Source organism: Meleagris gallopavo, chromosome 4, assembly GCF_000146605.3.
Source record: "Meleagris gallopavo isolate NT-WF06-2002-E0010 breed Aviagen turkey brand Nicholas breeding stock chromosome 4, Turkey_5.1, whole genome shotgun sequence".
NCBI classification, from domain to species: domain Eukaryota; kingdom Metazoa; phylum Chordata; class Aves; order Galliformes; family Phasianidae; genus Meleagris; species Meleagris gallopavo.
This window is the reverse complement of record NC_015014.2, coordinates 19,689,016-19,707,570: the sequence shown is the minus strand read 5'-3', so window position 1 is coordinate 19,707,570 and position 18,555 is coordinate 19,689,016.

The window sequence follows — 18,555 nt, the reverse complement described above, 5'->3', positions numbered from 1 at the left end:
TAGTTCCTGTGGCACAAGAATTTGCTAGGGCTGTTGATTTTGTTATCCTTTCAGCATTTTTTCAAAACAAGAGCTGATTTCCGGAATCAGAAAATGGTGGAAATATTTTTTCTGTGACAGGTTTTTTTTAAGAGCTTGAAAAATTGTAACTGAAATTCAGAAATATAATCATAGTACCTCTTTTTACCTTTTCTATTTTCTCTTTCTCCTTTCCCCTTCTTTGCTGCTCACTGACTTTAGAATCTCAGCTACAAACAATTAGGTAAATTCAGAATTGGAATTAACCTGACATCCAGCATCTGAACAGATGGTAAATGTCTCCAAGCTCTGTGATTTTCTGCATCCTTTGCATGTATCATCTCACAACACTAAGGAAGAGACTGAGTTAAGCATGTTGTAGAACTTTAAATGCATAGTTTCAGTATTTTGTACCAGGTAGGAGAAACACTGACTGCCAGTTTTGAAACTGAAGTTTTGCAAGCTTATGTGTGAAAAGGCTATTGCCCTACTAACTACTTATAACACAGGATCTTTAAACTCTGTAGAAATCCTAATGGCATCGTGATGTAAAACATCCTAAGATGCCTATGCAAAAAAAATAGTTATTGTGTGAGGCTAGCAGGATCTCTCTAAAAGACCTACATCAAGAAAATGAGGCTTTGTTTCTTCTGCCTGGACATCGCTGTACTTTATAAATATGTCCGTGAATTACATATACAGCCCCTGATTCAGCAGAGAATTTGCATAAATGCTTAACTCTGGGGTTGTGCTTAAATTTAAGCACAAGGTTAAGTGTTCTTCTGAATCATAGATCTTTCAGAAAGCAACTCTTTCCTTGTCAACAACATGGTTTATTTTTGGTTTTGATTGGTCAAGTATGGATTACAATAAATTATATACCTCCTTCACCAGCTAAACAATATAAAAGCAAATCTCACAACTTTTGTCTGCCCACCACTTTAAAGTAAGTGCAAAGATATTTCTGCCTGTAGCATAAATACTGGATATTCCTCTTTCCTTTGTCTCTTACACAGATATATTTTGTAAGGAAAATGCTACTGAAATAATTCTCCTGACCTGAAACACACTTAAAACAGTGGATTGTTCAGGTTCAAAGACATGAACAATCTCAGTGATGCTTACAAAGGGAATTCCCTGGTTTAAACCTGGGCACATGCTAAAAGTACTATGATGAAAATGGGTCTGCTTATGTGGATTTTGATTTTTTTATATAGTCAGAACTTAAAAAATAGTTTGCTCTCTAACAGCTCCTGTTTGGGAAGATATGTGTCCAGAAAGCAAATACTGTGTTCAAAATATCACTGAAATTGTTGTTCTCAATAAGTTTGATTAGTTATCTATGGCTCTTTGTTAGAGGGACTAAATCTCCTTTAGCATCTCTGCTATTGTCAACTCTCTCCCGTTGTAATAATTGGGTGATAAAACAGCTGAAAGATTGCTTTGATAAAACACACTGCGGAGTTTCCATAACTGTCAACCAGCATAATTGCAATTAGCCAGTTATTAATTGATTCACCATTACAGAAGACATGCGTACTGAAAACAGTCATTATTTTATGGAGTTTATAATGTAGGAGACAAAAACAGGAAAAATCAGGCATAGGGAGAAGTTAAGAGGGATTGGGTTGCATGGCTATTATTTCTGGTTGCATTCTGTTAATCAACATGCATTCTGTATGTTGATTAAATTTTATTCTTTATACGCTACTGCTAAATATTTGATTTTACTGTTACAGAGGGCAGAATCTGGTCTTCCCTCTGGCTGTGCATGCTGCTTTCTGTCTTTCATGCCCTCCTCTTTTCTGCTGAGTTACCTGTTGTTAACAGCACAAATGATCAAAAACATGTCCTTGCTAAAGTCAGACAACAAGCTGTTTATGACTCTAGAATAACAAAGCCTTCTGGTTATTTGGCTCAATTGGAGCCATATGGACTATCTACCTCCTAAGAGCAAGTGACAATGAGCTGGAGAAAGAGACTCCCTCCCTGAAACACTAAACAGAAAGTGTTGATCTAATTGACAGAGAGAAGATCTGGGAGGTTAAATGAAACAGAATCTGATACAGCCATTGCTTAAAATGCTCTGTAAATCTAGGCTTAAGGAAAGGGTAAAAAGCTCAAATGAAAAATGAAATTATTTTAAACTATATTATGAGAATTCCAAAAACACTACAATTACTCAGACTGTGTGAGCCTTTGTGTATAGGTGTATGCCAGAGTAGTTTCCGGTTGCATAGTACAAATCATTGCAGAAAAAAATGCAAAAGCATTTCAGTGAGTACAGGCAAGCCTTGAATTACAGTAAAGAAGGTTACTGCAGTCAGCATATCTGCAGCAATTGCAGAAGAACCTTGCTGATAGACACAAGATAAGGCCATTCACTTACAGAATTGAACTCTAGGTACTGCACACACTATCAAAAATATCAGAGCAAGCTATGCAGGAATTGCACAAGAAACTATCCATGAGAGATGTAGTTGCTCAGGGACTTCTCTTAATAGTAATTAAACTGTCTGGCTATGGGCTGAGTCAGTACTTCTTCCCTGGCATAAGCTTGCAATTTGAAGATTTGAAGCAATTTTTAGTTCTCAGGCCAAAAAATATTTTCCTTTCTTCATCTGAGCCTTTGTCAAAGCCTTAGAGACAGTGTAACATTCATGCCACAGTTTCTGCAGATGCTGCTAGAATAAACAAATTTTTACAACACCAGTCTTCTCTCCTTGATGTTTGCCTGCCCTCTGTATTTGACTGTGATATTTTTTTTTAGTGGCAGATGCCTTGATAAGTTCCTATTACAGCCTGTTTTCTTTCTGATCCAGCATTAACGTATTTTTTCTTTCTTTTTACAGCACTTTGAAAATTTCCTTTCACAAATTACAACATACATACTTTATAAAGCAACTTAGTATGCTAAATTATGCACAAATCAGCCTAATTTTGCCTGAAGGCATCTGTCCAAGTCGAAATGAACCTTTAGAAGTTTTTTATTAGCAGTCTTAAGTGCTGTTCTTTACACTGCTATGAATGCAGAAATCATGAGACAAGAATCTGAAGGCCTTCAGTTTTGCTTTTTTGTTTGGTTTGGTTTTTAGATAATCAAAAATTTAATTGGGAAACCAGAAAACCTAAACCTGTTGTGGTGCAAAGCCCATGAATATGCCCAGACCTGGATTCCAAGTAGATTTAGGCAGAGACTGATTTTGAAAGAATTGCAGTGTTCAAAAAATCTTGTTCCCAGAAAAAAAATGTTAGGATCTTGTTAGGGGCTGAGTCCATATTTGAACTTGGCACTGTCATTTATTTGTTTGTAAGTTCAGCTGGATGTTTTTCCCCTGATAAGCAACCACAAAGAGAAGTGCAAAGCTCCATCAGAATGATGAAAAGGAACTTCCGTATATGTATGTAAATTGGGGTTTGGGGTTTGTAGTTAACCAGACTGATTTCTTCTTGGTTTACTGTTGACGTGGGCAGAGGGACTGAATGCATCCTTAGCAATTTTGTGGGTGACACCAAGCTGAGTGGTGTGGTCGATGAGCTGGAGGCAAGAGATGCCATCCAGAGGGACGTTGACAGGCTTGAGGGCCCATATGAACCTCATGAAGTTCAACAAGGCTAGGTGCAAGGTCCTACACTAAGGTCAAGACAATCCCAAGCAGACATACATGCTGGGTGGAAATTAGATTGAGAACAGCCTTGAGGAGAAGCGACTGAGGAGTGTTGGTTGATGAAAAGTTCAACATGAGTCTGCAATGTGTGCTAGCAGCCCAGAAAGCCCACTGTATCCATTCCAGCATCAACAGAAGGGTGGTCAGCAGGGCAAAGAAGGTAATTGTCCCTCTCTGCTCTGCTCTCATGAGACCCCCACCTGTGTCCAGCTTTGGGACATCCAGAATGAGAAGGACATGAACCTGTTGGAGTGAATCCAGGGCCACGAGACCTCTAAATCTGCAACTAGGAGAGGAATTGGAAGACTTGTCACATAGTCAGCTACCTAAGGTTTGATGATAGAAAGGAAGATGATGATAGGGCAACAATTTGGAAAAAGTAGAACTGTCATGCACAGTAATCCTCAGAGCTAGGCAGTTGCGTGTCTCCCAGTACTTTCCTGGGGAGTCATCTGCTTACAGCCTTTACTTGCCTCTTACAGCAAATGAACCTCACTGTTGACGCTGTGAAACATTCATGTTCATTTCCATGCTCAACCACAGTCTCGTTCTGACTCTGTAACTGTCACTTAGAGGCTTTGATGAGGGCAAGGAAGATGGTGAGTAGGCTACAACTTGGAGAAATTAGAGATGTTTGATATGGTCAAGTCATTGAAGCTTCCAGTTGAGAACTGTATTGTGGTGGAAATACTTTCATGCTAGCTGAATTCAGAAGATGGTGTTACTGGGTGGTGTGCACCCAGATTAACTCAGTGCAGAGTAATAAATGAAACGAGTATGTAAAAATAAGCCATGTGGAATTTACTCTTTTGTTCTATGGAGAGTGATGTGCCAACCTCAGCTGCTAATTACTTGTATGTTTTGGGGTCAGTCCATGTTTGATGGCTGAATATTAAGAATGAGATGAACACTAAAGTGAATGTCAAAGCAGTTGTATATAATTTTTTTAGTTCAGAATCTGGGAATGGTGACACACTATCACTATAAAGGAATGCTAGCTCGTGCACAGATAGAATCACTAGGCAGCTGCATTCAAATTCTTCTTTGTTCCAAGTTTTCAGCTAATGAGAGCAGGCTGACTAAAATATGCTAAAATAAGAACAAGATTATACTCACTGTTAGCACTAGGGAAGAGCTTTGAGTGCTAAATAGATAAGTGAATTGCTATTTTTTACTTTTGTCACATGTACAGCAACTTCTTGATAGGTATTCAGGGAATATCCTGCTCCAAGGTCTGCTGTGAAAACTGTTATACAAGTTGCTTTTTTCAAGAAGACTGTATTACTTTTTTGAAGTCCAGTAGTTAGGATGAAGATCCACATGGTACGTGTCCTTTACCGTCACAGAATTATGAACAATTATTATGACTGTTCAGCTATGTCTTGAGATGAATCACCTAGACATTTTTCCTTCCTTTGAAGTACGGTAAATCACATGGTCTTCTAGAGTATATTTGCACTCAAAAATGGCAGATTGGAACAGTAGAGTGTAGGATGAGATGGTGTTGTGGTTTCATGGACACTCATAATGACTTAATCATTTTAAAACAGCATTTGTATTTTTTAATGTATCACCATTTTGATTTTGAAAAATCCATAAAGGAGTGTGTTAATACGTGATCATTTGACATAGAGAAACAGGAATATAACAAATGCATGAAATCAAACAGTGCTGAAAGTTTAAAGAGGGCATGTAGTCAAGAAACACAGAGTGCACTTGAGAGCAATGTATTTATAACAGACTCAAATTTTGGAAGGACCTACTTGCTCCAACGCTTTTCTGGTCATATTTGTTCCTATATCTCTTGAGCAAGTGTCAGCTTTCCCTTACTAGAAATTTTATTACCTATACGTACAAATTCAAATTCAGATAATGCTTAGTGTCTCAGGCTATGCCAAGAATTAGCCACTAGTGGACAGCGTGTCATCATTATACATGCTCTCCAACAAATGCAGAATATTTGCGGGTTATCTCCAACTCTGTCGCTTTCATGTTCCTCAGCTTTGAAACCTGCTCAAGGCAACTCAAATGTCACTGAGAGGTCCAAGATCAAAAGTTGACTCTGTTGTATCTGGGCTGAGCCCTCGGAATCTTGATATGTTTTCCTCTCCTTTAGAAAGGAAAAATAGCCATAGCCAGTTAGATCATAAAAGCCAATTCTAGTGAGTATGGTCATTTTCAATTAATCTCTTGTCTTCCAAGGAAGGACTGGTTCAGCAATCTCCTTTCTATGCAATTGTAAAAATGCTTTGGCTGACAATAGAACAGCTCAAGATATGATATTACTATTGTTCTTTCACTTTTTAGAATCCTTTGCCATACAAGCCAAACAAATATCCCCCCTCCCCTCAACCTAGTTTTCCTTACCTACTCAAATCATTGATAGAAAAATAGTTAATTTCAGAAAGGCTCAGAAAAATGACTGATCGCTCATTTTTAAATGATGGTGTAGACGCATCAATGGTTAGTATATTGAAATGATTTAAAGGACAGCTTGTTCATAAGGAATACAATGTCACAGTTCAATAGCTAACCTCTTGTAGGCTGTATGAGGGTGGTTGATACTATTCTTACAAGGTCTTTGCATTCTTCTTACCTCTTTTATTTTCCCTCTGTCGAGCTGTCAGCTCATGTCTGTTTGCTCAGTGCATCACAAATAACCAAGAATTCACCTGAAATATTTCAGAGAAATGATAGATTCTGTATGGGTCAGTTGTTCCATGTGCCTTAGCAAATTGTTTTAAAAAATCTTGAGGAACTCACTTTTCTCTCTAAGAATTATCTTTTTCTTTTATTTTCTAACTCTTCTATAATTATGGTCTTTCCACATTAATGCTTATAGTAGATGCATTCAAGGTCACTTAGGTGATAGACTGTTTTTAAAAGTAAAGGTAATAGATTGTTTTTAAAAATCTTCTCCTGCTTCGCCTACACAATTATTTCTTCTTCAAGAAAAAGCATGTTTTTTGTCTTGATGGAGAATTTATAAAAGAGACAAAAAGTTCTTAGTGCAAGGAAATATGCCCTGAAGTCTTCTTAGGTAGCTCAGCACTCAAGAACATGGTTTCAGTATGCTTTAAGCACATATTGAATGGATTGTTTTACTCGAATAACGACTGGATCGTTTCACCTTTTCTTCAAAAACAACATGATTCAGTCACCAACCCCAGGAGGGTAATGCATTTCTATACAATGGAATGGAGAATATTTAATATTTTCAAGTTCAAGGTTTGTTAATAGATAACCTTTGTCTGCATTCAATAGTTAGGCATTATTCACTCCATTTTGCTTCATCCCTCTGAACCTAATGGAAATTTGACAGTCAAGTTTTTAAATGGAGGCTGAAAATACTGGGGTTTGTATCCCCAGCTGCACTGGATGCTGTTCTTGCTATGTGCTTGCTAAACCATAGCATTTGCAGACTCTGTGGAAGGTCTATCAGATGGCTGCTTCTCTGCTGCTGGTGCAGGAAACAATGAATGGGTGGAGATGATAGGTAGTTGTCAAGCTTTCTTTCTTTCCAGCAGAGAAATGGAAGACAGCAACTGAGCAACCTTAGCCCATTCTATGAAGCACCAAAGGTTGATCCTTCTCTGTTTATCTGACGAGCAAAAATGCAGCATTAGGCTGGTAAGCTTGTTAATTTCAGCCAAGTTGTTCATTAGTCCCAGCGAGTTGTGTATCAACCAGTAAATGTTCTTCACTTTTATTTCTCCTGTTTGCAGAATCTTTCTGCACGTGGTAAAGATTTCAGCCAGTGAAGTGTCAAGCAGGTGAAAGGTTACAAGCACTTAGTTGCTTATACATTGCCCACCATTAGCAGGGCAAACAGAGTCATGAATTGCTGCTTGTGCTTAAGTGTGCAGTTCACATCAAATACACCCAGCACACTTTGTTGTCATTTATGTAATTTAAAAAGAAAAAAGAGAGACTTGAAATAATTTAACATAGACAAGTTGACAAAGCTATGTAAAGTGTTTCTTTTCTTGTAGATGACATCGATTAATTACTAGAATCCTTAAGAGTGCTATAAGGAACCTTCATCCTCAAGTGCTCACAGTAGTTAGGGGTGCTCATCTGTCATGCACAGTTTCATCATAATTTCTGATCTGTGCAGATCAGCTCAGGACTCTAATGACAGCATGGGCAGTTAACACTTCAGGTTTGAACATCTCTTCCTGCTTCATGTTAAGGTACCTGTGTGCAACCACTTTGTTTCTGCTGCATCCTTCCCTCAACTAAAGCGTAATCAAACAAGGTGGAAATATTTACTGTGGTGTCTGGTTTCAGTGTAATGCTCCTAAGTGCTCAGAGGATCCCCAATATCATGATCATGATTTCTTTGCTGGCACACAGTACTAAAGGCAAATTGCTGCAGATTGCAGTTACACCACAATACTGCTTTCAACTGCAGAGCCAGCAGTAGGCATGGAAAAGAGAACCAGGCACAGTGCTAAGCCCCCCTTTTCTGCTTTCCAGCAGAATATCTGTCAGTCAGGGCTATTCAGTGATTTCAAAGTTCTTTGTATTCACACAACAGCCACCTCTTGTGTTTACAGGGCAGCTGGTTAATCAGAACTCAGGTGAGTTACCTATTCAGTCTGTACAACTTTGGAAGAGATTTCCCAGGTGTAACAGCTTCAGCTGTAGGCTTTTAATATAGGGAGATCAAAAGACAAATGTCATCTGGTGGAAAAAAGTTTCCCACAAACACATTCGTCAGCCCCAATTTTATGTATTGTGTTAGTCCTGAGGAAGCTGCTCTAGACTTCAGATCAAATACAAAACAAGTCAGGAGCTTAATGCATCTGGGTCTCTGTCACCATGCAGTCTCACAGCATTTATGCAGCGCCATGCAGATACATTGTTCTCATTATGTACACACTATAGAGATAATCTGTGCGTTCATGATGATCTTTGCATTCATAATGACTATCTTTCTGTTAGGTAGGGATGTCTACCTGCCTAATGCTGACTAATAAAATGATTTGGTTCCCAAATCTCCAAAAAATCCACACAGTGAGCCAATAGATGAGTTAGGGAAGGTGACCTCCCTAGTAATCTGCTACCAAAATCTGTGGACAAAGATATGATGTGATAGAGACCTTATATGGAAGGGAAAAAAAAAAAAAAAAGGAGGTATCTCCTTATCCTCTTTCCAAGAGGAGTGGGAGAGGTTTGAGGCTAAAATACATTTAAAGTTAAAAAAAAAACCCTGCATGTTCCCTTCATTTCAGTTGTTATTTCTGCAGCTTATCTACTGGAAACTATAGAGAATCTTGAATGACACTCTGTCATCTTCCTCTGCATTCTCAAGAAGAGCTACTCCTGCTGCTTGCCAGGAGTTGTAAAATTCAGACATGAGTTCACTTTCCAGTACTGCCCTAGAGAGACCTCTGTTTGGAGTGCTCCCAGCATTGTTGGCTCTGCTGATGGACAAGTGACAGGGTGGCTGGAGAATGGGAGTTAGATGTCAGGACTTCTGGTTTCTCACCTGATTTAGGAAGATAGGATGACCTGGTTTCACAGAGCTCATATAGGACACAGGAGAGTTGTGCTTAATCTGCTCTCCATCTCAGACCTCTTGTGTGATCTTTTGGGAAGTTACAGGGGAAGGGGTTCTTCACTTCTTTAATCAGGGAAAGGCTTAGTGTCTCATTTTACAGTGGTTCAGAAAACTTCAATTAAGTGTTCAGGCACCCTGTTCAGACAATAATCTTCTGAAAATAGTTCACCTGAACTGTATTAAGCACCTGAATTAACATAGGATGAATCGCCTCTCCTTTAGCTTAGATAAAGTGGATGTTAGTCTCTCTCTGATTTTACTTCCTACCTGCAGAGTGCTTTACAGTTTTCTATCAGTAGTGCTTGTAAGGTACTCATCAGCTTTAATGGTGTTGCAGAATTTAGCTGCATGATTGATTCGAATTGTTTTGCCCTTCCTAACTATGTCAGCCACACTCCATTTTTCTCTATTAATGTAAGGTAACTCATTTCACACAGTGCACTTGAATCCCAATAGAAGTAGCCATGGGAAAGCCTTGGTTGGTACCGTTCAAAAAATCTCCCCTGCTGTAAAAGAATAGCAAACACAAGAGAAGGACTTGAGAGCTGATGGAGAAACAAATTTGCCTGTGGAAGGAGTGGATTGTTATGAACAAGAGAAATGAATATCTGTCAGGTCTGAATTACATCAGACTGTTCTAGCGTTTAATCAACAGAATGGATCACGGACCTTTTATGGTCCCTTCCAGCCCCATTTTTTAAAGTCTGAATTACTTCTTTTATTTTGAAAATAATGTTTATCAACGGATGTTCTGACTTCTTCCCTCTCTTCAAGTGATACGTGTCACACCAGTCAGTGTACTTCAAACTTAAGGTTGAAAATAAAAATTGCCCCCATATGTTCAGTAACTACATGTACCGTGCTGCCCTGGTAGAAAATTGGTCAGATATTGATTTAGAAACATAAGGTAAGATTCACTTCACTGAGCTTTATACATCTCACTTTTAGTGGTATAATCCTGAGGTAATTGTACTGGCTCCCTATGTGGTCACTGTAGGCGCAGCACTCATAGTGCAGCAGTGCTTTATCAATAGGAGGTATTTTCTTACATTTGCAGGGAACTTTTGGCACTGAAGACAAAAATGTATCATGGCTCAGTACCTTACAGACAAAACTGTACTTTATCATCAGAAGCTGCAATTGTAGAATCGGATATGGGGTGGTTTGCTACCACTCTTAGCAAACCTAGCCATTCTTCCATGAACACTAGCTGCCAGAACTAATGTTACTGCAGCAAGGGTCATCCTGATGGTGGAAATCCAGGGCAAAATATTCAGTCTTTTAATGGCAGTAGGCCTCAAATATAAAGTTCTGCTTAGTCTGGAATTTTTTGCCCACTTGTCTAAGTTCAGGGTTCCCTCAAGTGAAAAAAAATCTATTCTGTTCATCATTTACTAGAGACAGAAGATAGCAGATGCAACATTAATGGATGCTTTTTATTCAGTTCCTTTAGTGCTCTAATTGTGTGCAAGACTTGGACTACAAAATGATAGTGGCATCCATCAAAGCCAAACTTAGCCTTCCATAAGTTATGCACACTGTCTGAACCAGTTGTCTAGACTCACTATATTTTGAGTAGAGACTTCCAGAGTGTGGTTAATTCTGTGTTTGAGCATGTGAAATATATGAGGTTCATCACCTCTGGAGATCCTGTCTTTGTATAAATTATGGAAGTCTTGATCTGTAGCTTTGAAAAACCTAGAATTTGATGACCTAAGCTGTACACTAAACATACAAAGTAATAAATGCTCTGTAACTTTACTTGTGCTGCAGGTTGGAGTTAATGCTATAAACTTCTTTAACTCTTGAAGAAGAAAACTTCAGAAACTTGAAATGAATGTAGAATGTGGGATATTTACTTTATTGCCTAACATTTCCCTTGCCCTCCATCCAGTTCCCTTTTCAGCATGTCACAAATCATGCTTTTGAGACGTAGACCTTTGCCAAAAGAAGAAAAAGCAATGAGGGAAAGGGATTTTGAAAGAAGTATTTCAGGATAGAACATTTGAACGTCTAATTCTTTCCTGTTGAATCTGCATCAGATAGGTTTATTATATACATATATATATGCATATCTTCTGTTTGCTCCAAATTCATTAATCACAGTGAAAGAAAGAAAGGGGTGCAGTCCTGTTTCTCAATTTGACTGTAGATTTGGAAAATCCCAATCTTTAGCAGACATTTCAAAGAGAATTTGTCTGGGTCCATCACTGCAGCATAACTATACCAATTTGGAAACATAGGCCTTTGGCCTTGGAAAAAATGATGCCTGCTAGTGATGATCTCAGCCTTGCTAAGAAAGTCACAAGCTGTGGTACAGTCTTACAGCACTCCAGAAGTGATCAGCCCCAAAATAACAAGACCCTCTGCCCATTGGAGTCAGCATAGCATATGTCCTTGTATATGTCAAGCACGCTACCTGTAACCTTTCACAGTGCTGGTTTGGTGACCTTTCATCTCCATGCAAGAGATTCAGAGCTTAGGCATAAAACAGCCTAGCTATATCTCCCCCAGAAATCTCTTGCCACTAGACATGTCAGACTTCAGTATGTGAGACAATAAGAAAATCTCAGCTGCAAACTCCCATATTAAACCCCACAGTTATCAAGAGCTGATGATTTTGACTTTGGAATACATGCTTAGTGGAAATGTAAGCTATAGACCAATGGAGAAAATAGAAGAGATTCTCTCTTCCTTCTTTAATTCCTTTCCCCAAAAAAGTCTTTTGAAATATTTCCCTGCTATTGCTAAAAATTATCCAAGGTTCTGTAGATTTGAATGTCAGCAGATAAATAGTAGATAGAATTACAAGCAGAAAGCAAATATATCCAAGTGACACATAAGCAGAGTAAGATTCCTTGGTGTCCACTGTCTGCAGATATTGTGTTAAGAGGTGGGTACTGAACCAGAAAGACTAGTAAAAGAAAGATAAGGACAGTGAGGAACGCAGAGTGTTGTAATGCAATGCAGAGAGAAAGAGGTAAAGAGTTCAATTTTTGCTAATGATAAAAAAATAAATGCTAGAACATCAACTTGTTGACAACTCCTGCAAATGGGTGTGGAAGCTTGATAAATGGGAATTAGGGGAAGAATCTGAATGGTTGCCCAAAGCCACCTTACTAGAGTGTGCTAGAAGAGACAAGCAAGTCATTAATCTTACTATTCAGGAAAAACTTGGAAACGTGACTGGTGGAAGTTTGGCTTAATGGGTTGTATCAGCTAAGCATATCTTATTCGGTACAGTATATCAGATGTCATTAGGCTGTTTATTTTCTCCATTGTAGTAGTATAAATAATTTTCTCTTATAGTACTCAGAGATCTTTGGTAGCATACAGACACATTTAGATTAAGTAACATATCTCATATTCACTAAATTAGGTGTGAAATGGCTTAAGGACAAATGATTGGAATACTGTGTCTGTTGTAATTAACATTTTAGGCATATAAAAAAGATGTGGGAAAAGAATACATCGAATTAAAAAGCTGGAGGGAGAGAACTGTGGGTTACAGAATATTTTTCTGTTTCATGATTGGCAATGTTTGAATAAGAAATTAGTAACTCTTCTGTGTGGAGCCAGGGGTTGGACTTGATGATCCTTATGTCTCTTCCAACTTGGGATATTCTATGATTAGTTTTTACAAGCTAACTGCTGGTTATTCCCTGTCTTTCACAGGGCTGTTTTCATGGGAAGTTACATATGCAGAGAAAAGGAATGAGCAGCATTTACAATGTTCAGTAAATCAACATTGCCAGTGAGGTCACAGAACATTAGAGTTATTTCTTTTAATGTAAAACTACTGAAGACAATTCAGCTGTTAAGCTAGAGGATCAAAAAGTTAAGTAGTTTAAAGCTCTGAAAGTCCAACCATTAAAATTCTTAGAGCAAAATTTGTAGGTTAGATATGAATAAATGGACGTCTCTCTCTCTCTCTCTCTATATTATTTTTTTTTGGTGGATGGAGAAAATACTTTAGACAAGCACTCTTCTATAGTCAGTGGATATTTATTCCTCAAAGAAATCACTGTGATGTTCTTTTGCCTTTCAGTTTAGCTATTGACATGGTGTCTTGCTTGAATGGTGACTGTTCTCCATTGGAAAAATGTGTATGAATTGTCCAGCTTTTTCAAGAAGAATAGTTAGCACTCCTAAACATTTGTATGACTTCCACTCTTAATATTTTAAGTCAGTAACATTTTGGAACTTAGACATCATTACATCATTATCAAAATCCATTTCCTACTTGTAAAGTTGTTTTGACTTGTGAAGTCCAATAATAAATTACTACAGCTCCTTTGTTTTTCAGGTTTTGCTATTGTTCCTTTCTTTCTTTCTTTTTTTTTTCCCTTATTAAAAATCATTTGTCTTTCAGTTTTCTGGAAACACATATGTTCTGTTACCCTGGAGGCTTAGAAAGATGTTTGTATACTTGTGGCTATACACGCCACAACTGTTTTAAAAATCCCAACATTGACTTAGTATATTTATATATATATATGTATATAAAATATATATATTCAGGCATGAATTTATGTGCACATTCATTTGCACTTGAGTTTAAGAATATTTCTGAGTTTCAGGACCAATTTCTTAAGATAAACATGTTTCAGTTAAAATGCATCTTGTGAGATAATAGGTCAGAAACTGATTTCTCTTAAGAGAAAGGACACATGATGTTGGGACTTGGTGACCCTCATCCTTAAGAAAATGTCAGATGTTTTCCATCCTGATAGAATGTGCATGAGCAGACATAATTTAGGCAGGTAAAATGAAAATTAATGTCCCCTGTTAGTGTGAAAAGAGAATGGTGACTAAAAAAAAGATGAAAAATAGAATTGAAGTGAAAAGGAAAATTTTATCATTTTTCTGACCTCTTTTTTTCATAGATGCAATATAAGGAATATATCAGCTTGGTAAAAGATTTCTGTGCAAGGAAGGTGAATTCCCAATCATTTTATTTAATAGGGAGAATTCTAAATAGGGCATGAAATTGTCTAGCTCTGGAAGTTATGTATGTGCTCAGTAAACATTACAGTGAATATAGTGCAAGAAGGGAACACAAAGCCAGGAGGGACTCGTTTTCTTCATACATACAATAGTTGGTATTTTATTTCATACATAATTTAGTATTTCCCTGGAAGGAGAAATGAGCCCCTTAACACAAGTGAAAAACGAGTGTACAGATGGACTTAGTATAGTCTAAATCATCACATGTGGTTTGAACTCCAATGAAAGAAAGGAAATTTGTCTAGAGCAAAGACAGAACTCGGGTTAAGCAACATTTTTTCTGGCTGTTTTGAGTAATAGCTTAGGTAAAGAGACTAAGAATCACAGATTAAAACCAGCCAATGGTTTTTAAGGCACTTTTGAGAATTTGATGATTTCTGTCACTGGAAATGAGTGAAGTTAGGTTCTTAGCTGCTTCTTGGCTGGTTTAGAAGCTCTCTTTAAGTATATATTTTGACTGCCAGTAAGTTGGGCTCTCGTCCCTTTTTTTTTTTCTTTTCTTTTTTTTAACTAATACTGAATGTCAAGTCCCAGTAAGCATACATATTACCACTAGCACAGGAAAACTACAAACTACCATTGAAAACTGAATGTAATTGAAGCCGCTTGAACTCTGGAAATCTTAAGAGGATGCTGAAATTTGGTCAAAGAGCAAAGGCTTTTTTAAAAGCCCTGGCTGATGGGTTGTTTGTTTTTTTTTTTACTATAACATCCTTTGCTGGAGACAAAGATAACAATCTTTGTTACCTAGAAGGAATATTGACACTTCTTATACATTAACACTTATCATTATGTGTTCACTTGTACTACCACCAGCCAATACATGACAGCTCACTGAGTATGTGATGTAGTCAAAAATCTCTGAATTTTAGCACAAGAGATAATTTTGTTTTCCTGGTCAAACTGTAAAGTGGAGATGCTGTGTCTCATCTCAACCAACAGTGGTGTTGAAGGATGCAGTGCTTTACAGAGGGAGATTTCACTAGAAGTCAGTGGAAATTTGTGTGCTTGATTTGTCAGATGTGTGCTTTTGAACCAAGAAGCTGTCAGGCTGGAATCTGTATTTCATTTAATGGCTCTGTGAAGACTCTGTAATTTGAACAGAAGAAGCCATCTAGTTTCCTCAGCTACCGGAGATACTACTCTGGTTACTCCACCTATCATTGTTCCTTTAGTGAGATGTTGCAGTTCTAGAGACAGTAAGTCAGCCTTGGATCAGGATTCAGAGATGCAGCTTCACCAAGCAGCAGCAATGTCAGCAGGGCATTATTTCTGTCTCCCTTTGTATCGAGTGTCCTGTCTGGTAGAAATAAGCAACAAGCATGACTTAGTTGTGTGTTGTGGAAGTCCCACCCGAGGGTTAGGTTTGTAACTTCTGAGGTCTACTGCATTCTGCTGCACATGACTTTCAGCTTTATCATAGAAATCACAGCCTAAATATAGGTATTTTTATGTGTTCATACACTGCAAATTGTTTTCATCAGTTGGCTACACTGAATAAAAAAAAATGTTTTGGTTTTCCTTTTCCTAATTTGTAGATGTTTCTCACAATGTCTGTACGCATTCCTGGAGAAAGACTGTGCCCTTCTCTCACTAGTAATTCTCAATATGTGCAATAATAGGCATACTCATGACAGGCAAAGGGTGTTCAGCTCACAGTTCAAAGGAAGAAAGCAGATCTGCTTTTCCACCCACTCCATTTCTGGTCCCCACCAATGTTTAATTCAAGTAGCTCAGCAAAAAATGCAATACCTGTGATTTTGAGAGGATTTCTGACAGATCTCTGGTGCCCCAACATTTTTCTCTCTACCAGTTTCATATGTTTAAATTTATCTCAAAACTATTTCAGTGATTGGTGATGTTGATAAAAGAACTTTGGTATAGTTTAATGAAAATTTTAATCTGTAATGATTTCCATGTAATATTTTAACACATTTATACTGCAAATAACAGAAGGGCTTCTCTTTTAAGAGAAACTGTCAACCACAGTGACTGTCCTTCTGAACAAACAAAATATTAGGCAAGCTATTGCCTGAAACCTACTATAGAATTGGTTAAAAAAGCCTTCATTTAAATTTATTTGAAAGCCAAACTAGTCATAGGCATGTAAATTCTCACTAGCATGAAAGAAGAAACATTTCAGTCTTTTTGTTCCATTCTGATAGTGTTAAAAGATCCTCTTTGAATGATTACATGCAGATTCTTTGTTTAGGTGATTATATGATAGAGTAATTAGACAAGTGGTTAGATGTTCTTCAAATCTATTTGATCATCCTAATTTGAGGTAAGACAGTTTTACTTTGAGGAAAATGTTGGCATTTTGGCTTTTTGCTCTGGCTTGGGGTATCAACTGATTTTGGAGGTTGGAATTTGCTTCTTAATGTGACTTCTTGATCAGTTCTCCCTCAAAGGCAGGGTAAATAATAATTGGCTTAATTTACAGCACAGAGAATAAGGTTAGGTATTAGGAAAATATTCTTTCAAAACTGGTAGGAAATGCAGGAAAGTGGTAGAATACCTGGTGATATGAGCTTCTAAAATGTGCTTTAAAAATATGTCTGTCCATCCAGGTGGAATTAATTCTGTCTTAGATTGAAGAGGACAGTCTCAGTGACCTCTTGAAGTCCTTTGCAGCTCTTCATTTCTCTAACTGGTGTCACTGCCATAAATTGCATAACAAAATCAGGTTAGAAGGAAAGGTGCATTTACATGTGAAGCCAGAAGGAATTTCAAAGAACATTCGCTATTGCTGCTTTTTTGTTGTTGTTTGTTTCTTTGTTTTGGCAGATTTGTCCACTATGCTAATCAAATACACTGGTTTAGCTTTCTTTTTTCTTTCTCCTTCCTCTAACCATCACTTAAAGAACAAGGGAAACAATCAGATTCAGAGAGCTGTTTTCTTGGTTAGACATCTGTGTTCCAAGCTCTCTTATAATCAGGAAGTTGATATTGGTAAAACTTATAATTAATTATGCTCCTTCAGGCTGTGATTAATTAAATTGGATCCCCTTTTGTCTTCAGCATGGGCAACAGGGGAATTTGGCTGTTTAAATTGATGAGTCTTACTTTAATCAAATTCCTAGTGGACAGGCAGTCCTGCTGCCAGACAGTCACACAGGAGCTCACAAAGATCCTGCACTCTTACAAATTGTTCACCATCCTTCACAAGAAGCAATTCTGGAATGATAATTTGTTAAAAAACATTTCTAAAAATGCAGTTTGTCCATAGGATAAAGAAAGTCTTTAAAAATACTGCAATAACAGTTGTGAACAAAAGTCAGGAGGGCTTGTCCAACCGGTGTTTCTGGTAAGACAGTGTTAAACAGGACATTCTGCCTCTTTTTATCTGGCAGTCAAGAAGCATGTGTGTCATAAGTGCTAGGTGTTACTGCAAAGCAGTCAGGATACCATGTTCTCACCTTCTGTTGAGATGAATGTGATGGAAATTCCAGAGCAGCATGAGAAAAGTCTTGCATGACTAAAGCTTTCTGGTGATCATTCTTATTGAAAGACACTCTGTGGAATAGTCACATCACCTATTTTAAAGTGAAACAAACAAACAAACAAACAAAAGACAAGGGAGAATGGATATCAATGGTATCTTCTGTCAGTAATTGATTCTTCTGTCGGTAGTTAACTAGAGCAGTGGCCTGGTATGACAGCCCTGCATAGAAAAGCAGCCAGTCAGAAGCCTTTCTGACAAGGCTTACAAGGTGGATATGATCTCAGAAAATTGGGTTTAGGCATTGACTGTACTGAATGGATAAATGAAAAACGGTAACGGTTGTGCCAGTTCTGTCGTAGTGCAGCTAACTGGACTGAGGAGTGCCCCGCGTGGTTTGGGATAAATTCATCTGTCTTCATACCAATGACTTAAAGGTTGTTCTGTATTTTGTTTTGCAGAGGGAGCTATATCCAGAATTCTTTGAACAGGAAACACTGGACTCAGGTATTTAAGTTCTGGCTACATGTACTTTCAGGAACATGTAAGATTGTTTTCTGAGTTTTATTTTACCCATGACTATCCAAAGTTTTCTCCCCACAATAAGATTTAAAAAAAATACATATACTAAATTAAAAGGTTCAATTAATCTTCACCTGTGACCTGAATCACTGAGACCTAGCTAGGGCTGGTCACCTGCAAGAGCCCTAAGTGGGCTTTGGATATGGGTGGTTTTCTCTTTGGGAGATAGATTTGGAAACTTCTGTCATACTTTATCAAAAAAGGTCTCTTTTTAGTGTTTCTTCTACTTAAATTATTTGTTCTTACCTTTTCAACAGGAACAATTTTTAGTT